This window comes from Taudactylus pleione, unplaced genomic scaffold (genome assembly GCF_031769625.1).
Source record: "Taudactylus pleione unplaced genomic scaffold, aTauple2 ptg000473l, whole genome shotgun sequence".
Classification (NCBI taxonomy): Eukaryota; Metazoa; Chordata; class Amphibia; order Anura; family Myobatrachidae; genus Taudactylus; species Taudactylus pleione.
Window position 1 is genome coordinate 5,803,180 of NW_028284875.1, and position 8,899 is coordinate 5,812,078.

At 33.3% G+C, this 8,899-nt stretch overlaps 2 non-coding genes across 2 annotated transcripts; both read left to right on the plus strand.

The window, feature by feature from the left end:
- Nucleotides 1-1,426: 1,426 nt before the first annotated feature.
- Nucleotides 1,427-1,499, plus strand: TRNAR-CCU (transfer RNA arginine (anticodon CCU)). Its single transcript has one exon. It is a non-coding gene; the product is annotated as a tRNA-Arg (tRNA).
- A 1,429-nt stretch (nucleotides 1,500-2,928) lies between these two features.
- On the plus strand, nucleotides 2,929-3,001 carry TRNAR-CCU (transfer RNA arginine (anticodon CCU)). Its single transcript has one exon. It is a non-coding gene; the product is annotated as a tRNA-Arg (tRNA).
- Nucleotides 3,002-8,899: the final 5,898 nt, after the last annotated feature.

The window sequence follows — 8,899 nt, forward strand, 5'->3', positions numbered from 1 at the left end:
ATAGGCTTTATTTCATTAAAATAATATTGGAGATGTTCCTTTCATTCTTGCTTCATACTGCACAAATGGCTCCACCAGAAACTTTAATCTGCTTAACAATCTGGAACTGTTCAGCTTGCAAAATTATGGCCCAGTATCTAAAAGCAGACATTTATCCTAATGACATTGTGGATTAGTTTCCGGATAAGTTTACTATCACCTGGGACAGTGGCTTCAAGTCCCATCTAGGATGCATTTTCCTTTGTTGCTCATACTCATTCTAGAAGTTATGCTTTTTTTCAATGCAGGTGACTGTCTTAATGGTATTGCAGAAAATCCATATATACCAAAACATACCTATTAAGTTTTAATTGCAATTTAATATCAGAGTGGCTACAAAATAACAATGTCTATTGCAATTGCTGATGGGTTTCTTGAAGTCCTTTCATCCTTGTCATCAAAAGGGTAATTTTCTGCTTTTTATATTTCTTTGGACACTGACTTTACTGACAATTTAGGTGCTACAGACCAAAAAACAATGTTTACCTTTAAATATAGAGCACAAGTGAGATTTAACTTATTTTTAATTAAAGATACTGCACTTTTTGGTAATATAGTGTATATTTTCCATATGCAACATTAAAGTTACATATATCTATACCAAATATTATTTAAGATAAATAAACACTAATTATTTTACAATTTTGATAATATTGAACTGTACAACAATGGCATGAATTCATTGCAATATACACCTATGGATACATAAAACTGGGCAATAACACGAATGCACAATATAATTGATTACCTTATGATTAGAATATTACTTTTATTAGGTACTTTAGTATTGGGTGCAGTAATTTAGTGGATTTAAAAAGTAACTAATTTAAAATTAATAAACCAAGTTAATTTACTTAGTCAACTCGATGCTAAATTCACTCAACTAAAAATAATCCACTTTGACCATGTGCTCCTGTGGCTCAGTCGGTCTGTGCGCATGACTTATAAGACAGAATCTGTTGAGCGATGCTGAGGTTTTGAGTTCAAGCCTCACCTGGTGCAAATGTAATTTTTTTCTAATGTCATCAGTTAATGATTATCATCTGCTTCCTGAACATCCTGATATGAAGGCAGAAAAAAAACACAAACATGACTGTTTTTAAGTACCAGTACACACAGCTGCTTTGGTTCATATGCACTGTAAACATTACTTTAGTTAGTCAACAAAATGGAATGCAAAAGACTACCTCTTTATTGGTAAAAGAGTTGCATCAATCTGTTTTGCTGCACTGTAACATGAGGGTCCACACTATTAGGTCTGGATAGTACAATCACATTTCATGCTGGGATTTGTAAAGCAAAGAACACAAATAAACGGCTTTCCTATATCGCAACAATTAATGATTATACTAATGAAAAAATCAGTTTCACTCAAAGATGTTACTAAGCCCCAGTGGCCTAATGGATAAGGCACTGGCCTCCTAAGCCAGGGATTGTGGGTTCAAGTCCCATTTGGGGTGATAGGCTTTATTTCATTAAAATAATATTGGAGATGTTCCTTTTATTCTTGCTTCATACTGCACAAATGGCTCCACCAGAAACTTTTATCTGCTTATCAATCCGGAACTGTTCAGCTTGCAAAATTATGGCCCAGTATCTAAAAGCAGACATTTATCCTAATGACATTGTGGATTAGTTTTCTGAAAAGTTTACTATCACCTGGGACAGTGGCTTCAAGTCCCATCTAGGATGCATGTTCCTTTGTTGCTCATTCTCATTCTAGAAGTTATGCTTTTTTTCAATTCAGGTGACTGTCTTAATGGTATTGCAGAAAATCCATATATACCAAAACATACCTATTAAGTTTTAATTGCAATTTAATATCAGAGTGGCTACAAAATAACAATTTCTATTGCAATTGCTGATGGGTTTCTTGAAGTCCTTTCATCCATGTCATCAAAAGGGTAATTTTCTGCCTTTTATATTTCTTTGGACACTGACTTTACTGACAATTTAGGTGCTTCAGACCAAAAAAACAATGTTTACCTTTAAATATAGAGCACAAGTGAGATTTAACTTATTTTTATTTAAAGATACTGCATTTTTTGGTATTAGAGTGTATATTTTCCCTATGCAACATTAAAGTTACATATATCTATACCAAATATTATTTAAGATAAATAAACAGGAATTATTTTACAATTTTGATAATATTGTACTGTACAACAATGGCATGAATTCATTGCAATATACACCTATGGATACATAAAACTGGGCAATAACACAAATGCACAATATAATTGATTACCTTATGATTAGAATATTACTTTTATTAGGTACTTTAGTATTGGGTGCAGTAGTTTAGTGGATTTAAAAAGTAACTAATTTAAAATTAATAAACCAAGTTAATTTACTTAGTCAACTCGATGCTAAAATCACTCAACTAAAAATAAAGCACTTTGTCCATGTGCTCCTGTGGCGCAATCGGTCTGTGCGCGGTACTTATAAGACAGTATCTGTTGAGCAATCCTGAGGTTGTGAATTCAAGCCTCACCTGGAGCAAATGTAATTTTTTTTCTAATGTCATCAGTTAATGATAATCATCTGCTTCCTGAGCATCCTGATATGAATGCAGAAAAAAAACACAAACATGACTGTTTTTAAGGTACCAGTACACACAGCTGCTTTGGTTCATATGCACTGTAAACATTACTTTAGTTAGTCAACAAAATGGAATGCAAAAGACTACCTCTTTATTGGTAAAAGAGTTGCATCAATCTGTTTTGCTGCAATGTAACATGAGGGTCCACACTATTAGGTCTGGATAGTACAATCACATTTCATGCTGGGATTTGTAAAGCAAAGAACACAAATAAACGGCTTTCCTATATCGCAACAATTAATGATTATACTAATGAAAAAATCAGTTTCACTCAAAGATGTTACTAAGCCCCAGTGGCCTAATGGATAAGGCACTGGCCTCCTAAGCCAGGGATTGTGGGTTCAAGTCCCATCTGGGGTGATAGGCTTTATTTCATTAAAATAATTTTGGAGATGTTCCTTTTATTCTTGCTTCATACTGCACAAATGGCTCCACCAGAAACTTTTATCTGCTTATCAATCCGGAACTGTTCAGCTTGCAAAATTATGGCCCAGTATCTAAAAGCAGACATTTATCCTAATGACATTGTGGATTAGTTTTCTGAAAAGTTTACTATCACCTGGGACAGTGGCTTCAAGTCCCATCTAGGATGCATGTTCCTTTGTTGCTCATTCTCATTCTAGAAGTTATGCTTTTTTTCAATTCAGGTGACTGTCTTAATGGTATTGTAGAAAATCCATATATACCAAAACATACCTATTAAGTTTTAATTGCAATTTAATATCAGAGTGGCTACAAAATAACAATGTCTATTGCAATTGCTGATGGGTTTCTTGAAGTCCTTTCATCCTTGTCATCAAAAGGGTAATTTTCTGCTTTTTATATTTCTTTGGACACTGACTTTACTGACAATTTAGGTGCTACAGACCAAAAAAACAATGTTTACCTTTAAATATAGAGCACAAGTGAGATTTAACTTATTTTTATTTAAAGATACTGCATTTTTGGTAGTATAGTGTATATTTTCCCTATGCAACATTAAAGTTACATATATCTATACCAAATATTATTTAAGATAAATAAACAGGAATTATTTTACAATTTTGATAATATTGAACTGTACAACAATGGCATGAATTCATTGCAATATACACCTATGGATACATAAAACTGGGCAATAACACAAATGCACAATATAATTGATTACCTTATGAATAGAATATTACTTTTATTAGGTACTTTAGTATTGGGTGCAGTAGTTTAGTGGATTTAAAAAGTAACTAATTTAAAATTAATAAACCAAGTTAATTTACTTAGTCAACTCGATGCTAAAATCACTCAACTAAAAATAATGCGCTTTGACCATGTGCTCCTGTGGCGCAATCGGTCTGTGCGCAGGACTTATAAGACAGTATCTGTTGAGCAATGCTGAGGTTGTGAGTTCAAGCCTCACCTGGAGCAAATGTAATTTTTTTTCTAATGTCATCAGTTAATGATTATCATCTGCTTCCTGAACATCCTGATATGAGGGCAGAAAAAAAACACAAACATGACTGTTTTTAAGTACCAGTACACACAGCTGCTTTGGTTCATATGCACTGTAAAAATTACTTAGTTAGTCAACAAAATGGAATGCAAAAGACTACCTTGGTAAAAGAGTTGCATCAATCTGTTTTGCTGCAATGAAACATGAGGGTCTACACTATTAGGTCTGGATAGTACAATCACATTTCATGCTGGGATTTGAAAAGCAAAGAACACAAATAAACGGCTTTCCTATATCGCAACAATTAATGATTATACTAATGAAAAAATCAGTTTCACTCAAAGATGTTACTAAGCCCCAGTGGCCTAAAGGATAAGACACTGGCCTCCTAAGCCAGGGATTGTGGGTTCAAGTCCCATCTGGGGAGATAGGTTTATTTCATTAAAATAATATTGGAGATGTTCGCTTCATACTGCACAAATGGCTCCACCAGAAACTTTAATCTGTTTAACAATCTGGAACTGTTCAGCTTGCAAAATTATGGCCCAGTATCTAAAAGCAGACATTTATCCTAATGACATTGTGGATTAGTTTTCTGAAAAGTTTACTATCACCTGGGACAGTGGCTTCAAGTCCCATCTAGGATGCATGTTCCTTTGTTGCTCATACTCATTCTAGAAGTTAGGCTTTTTTTCAATGCAGGTGACTGTCTTAATGGTATTACAGAAAATCCATATATACCAAAACATACCTATTAAGTTTTAATTGCAATTTAATATCAGAGTGGCTACAAAATAACAATGTCTATTGCAATTGCTGATGGGTTTCTTGAAGTCCTTTCATCCTTGTCATCAAAAGGGTAATTTTCTGCTTTTTATATTTCTTTGGACACTGACTTTACTGACAATTTAGGTGCTACAGACCAAAAAAACAATGTTTACCTTTAAATATAGAGCACAAGTGAGATTTAACTTATTTTTAATTAAAGATACTGCACTTTTTGGTAATATAGTGTATATTTTCCATATGCAACATTAAAGTTACATATATCTATACCAAATATTATTTAAGATAAATAAACACTAATTATTTTACAATTTTGATAATATTGAACTGTACAACAATGGCATGAATTCATTGCAATATACACCTATGGATACATAAAACTGGGCAATAACACAAATGCACAATATAATTGATTACCTTATGATTAGAATATTACTTTTATTAGGTACTTTAGTATTGGGTGCAGTAGTTTAGTGGATTTAAAAAGTAACTAATTTAAAATTAATAAACCAAGTTAATTTACTTAGTCAACTCGATGCTAAAATCACTCAACTAAAAATAATGCGCTTTGACCATGTCCTCCTGTGGCGCAATCGGTCTGTGCGCAGGACTTATAAGACAGTATCTGTTGAGCAATGCTGAGGTTGTGAGTTCAAGCCTCACCTGGAGCAAATGTAATTTTTTTTCTAATGTCATCAGTTAATGATTATCATCTGCTTCCTGAACATCCTGATATGAAGGCAGAAAAAAAACACAAACATGACTGTTTTTAAGGTACCAGTACACACAGCTGAATTGGTTCATATGCACTGTAAACATTACTTTAGTTAGTCAACAAAATGGAATGCAAAAGACTACCTCTTTATTGGTAAAAGAGTTGCATCAATCTGTTTTGCTGCAATGTAACATGAGGGTCCACACTATTAGGTCTGGATAGTACAATCACATTTCATGCTGGGATTTGTAAAGCAAAGAACACAAATAAATGGCTTTCCTATATCGCAACAATTAATGATTATACTAATGAAAAAATCAATTTCACTCAAAGATGTTACTAAGCCCCAGTGGCCTAATGGATTGTGGGTTCAAGTCCCATCTGGGGTGATAGGCTTTATTTCATTAAAATAATATTGGAGATGTTCCTTTCATTCTTGCTTCATACTGCACAAATGGCTCCACCAGAAACTTTAATCTGCTTAACAATCTGGAACTGTTCAGCTTGCAAAATTATGGCCCAGTATCTAAAAGCAGACATTTATCCTAATGACATTGTGGATTAGTTTCCTGAAAAGTTTACTATCACCTGGGACAGTGGCTTCAAGTCCCATCTAGGATGCATGTTCCTTTGTTGCTCATTCTCATTCTAGAAGTTATGCTTTTTTTCAATTCAGGTGACTGTCTTAATGGTATTGCAGAAAATCCATATATACCAAAACATACCTATTAAGTTTTAATTGCAATTTAATATCAGAGTGGCTACAAAATAACAATTTCTATTGCAATTGCTGATGGGTTTCTTGAAGTCGTTTCATGCATGTCATCAAAAGGGTAATTTTCTGCTTTTATATTTCTTTGGACACTGACTTTACTGACAATTTAGGTGCTTCAGACCAAAAAAACAATGTTTACCTTTAAATATAGAGCACAAGTGAGATTTAACTTATTTTTATTTAAAGATACTGCATTTTTTGGTATTAGAGTGTATATTTTCCCTATGCAACATTAAAGTTACATATATCTATACCAAATATTATTTAAGATAAATAAACAGGAATTATTTTACAATTTTGATAATATTGTACTGTACAACAATGGCATGAATTCATTGCAATATACACCTATGGATACATAAAACTGGGCAATAACACAAATGCACAATATAATTGATTACCTTATGATTAGAATATTACTTTTATTAGGTACTTTAGTATTGGGTGCAGTAGTTTAGTGGATTTAAAAAGTAACTAATTTAAAATTAATAAACCAAGTTAATTTACTTAGTCAACTCGATGCTAAAATCACTCAACTAAAAATAAAGTGCTTTGTCCATGTGCTCCTGTGGCGCAATCAGTCTGTGCGCGGTACTTATAAGACAGTATCTGTTGAGCAATCCTGAGGTTGTGAATTCAAGCCTCACCTGGAGCAAATGTAATTTTTTTTCTAATGTCATCAGTTAATGATTATCATCTACTACCTGAACATCCTGATATGAAGGCAGAAAAAAAACACAAACATGACTGTTTTTAAGTACCAGTACACACAGCTGCTTTGGTTCATATGCACTGTAAACATTACTTTAGTTAGTCAACAAAATGGAATGCAAAAGACTACCTTGGTAAAAGAGTTGCATCAATCTGTTTAGCTGCAATGTAACATGAGGGTCTACACTATTAGGTCTGGATAGTACAATCACATTTCATGCTGGGATTTGAAAAGCAAAGAACACAAATAAACGGCTTTCCTATATCGCAACAATTAATGATTATACTAATGAAAAAATCAGTTTCACTCAAAGATGTTACTAAGCCCCAGTGGCCTAATGGCTAAGACACAGGCCTCCTAAGCCAGGGATTGTGGGTTCAAGTCCCATCTGGGGAGATAGGTTTATTTCATTAAAATAATATTGGAGATGTTCCTTTCATTCTTGCTTCATACTGCACAAATGGCTCCACCAGAAACTTTAATCTGTTTAACAATCTGGAACTGTTCAGCTTGCAAAATTATGGCCCAGTATCTAAAAGCAGACATTTATCCTAATGACATTGTGGATTAGTTTTCTGAAAAGTTTACTATCACCTGGGACAGTGGCTTCAAGTCCCATCTAGGATGCATGTTCCTTTGTTGCTCATACTCATTCTAGAAGTTAGGCTTTTTTTCAATGCAGGTGACTGTCTTAATGGTATTACAGAAAATCCATATATACCAAAACATACCTATTAAGTTTTAATTGCAATTTAATATCAGAGTGGCTACAAAATAACAATGTCTATTGCAATTGCTGATGGGTTTCTTGAAGTCCTTTCATCCTTGTCATCAAAAGGGTAATTTTCTGCTTTTTATATTTCTTTGGACACTGACTTTACTGACAATTTAGGTGCTACAGACCAAAAAAACAATGTTTACCTTTAAATATAGAGCACAAGTGAGATTTAACTTATTTTTAATTAAAGATACTGCACTTTTTGGTAATATAGTGTATATTTTCCATATGCAACATTAAAGTTACATATATCTATACCAAATATTATTTAAGATAAATAAACACTAATTATTTTACAATTTTGATAATATTGAACTGTACAACAATGGCATGAATTCATTGCAATATACACCTATGGATACATAAAACTGGGCAATAACACAAATGCACAATATAATTGATTACCTTATGATTAGAATATTACTTTTATTAGGTACTTTAGTATTGGGTGCAGTAGTTTAGTGGATTTAAAAAGTAACTAATTTAAAATCAATAAACCAAGTTAATTTACTTATTCAACTCGATGCTAAAATCACTCAACTAAAAATAATGCGCTTTGACCATGTCCTCCTGTGGCGCAATCGGTCTGTGCGCAGGACTTATAAGACAGTATCTGTTGAGCAATGCTGAGGTTGTGAGTTCAAGCCTCACCTGGAGCAAATGTAATTTTTTTTCTAATGTCATCAGTTAATGATTATCATCTGCTTCCTGAACATCCTGATATGAAGGCAGAAAAAAAACACAAACATGACTGTTTTTAAGGTACCAGTACACACAGCTGCTTTGGTTCATATGCACTGTAAACATTACTTTAGTTAGTCAACAAAATGGAATGCAAAAGACTACCTCTTTATTGGTAAAAGAGTTGCATCAATCTGTTTTGCTGCAATGTAACATGAGGGTCCACACTATTAGGTCTGGATAGTACAATCACATTTCATGCTGGGATTTGTAAAGCAAAGAACACAAATAAATGGCTTTCCTATATCGCAACAATTAATGATTATACTAATGAAAAAATCAATTTCACTCAAAGATGTTACTAAGCCCCAGTGGCCTAATGGAT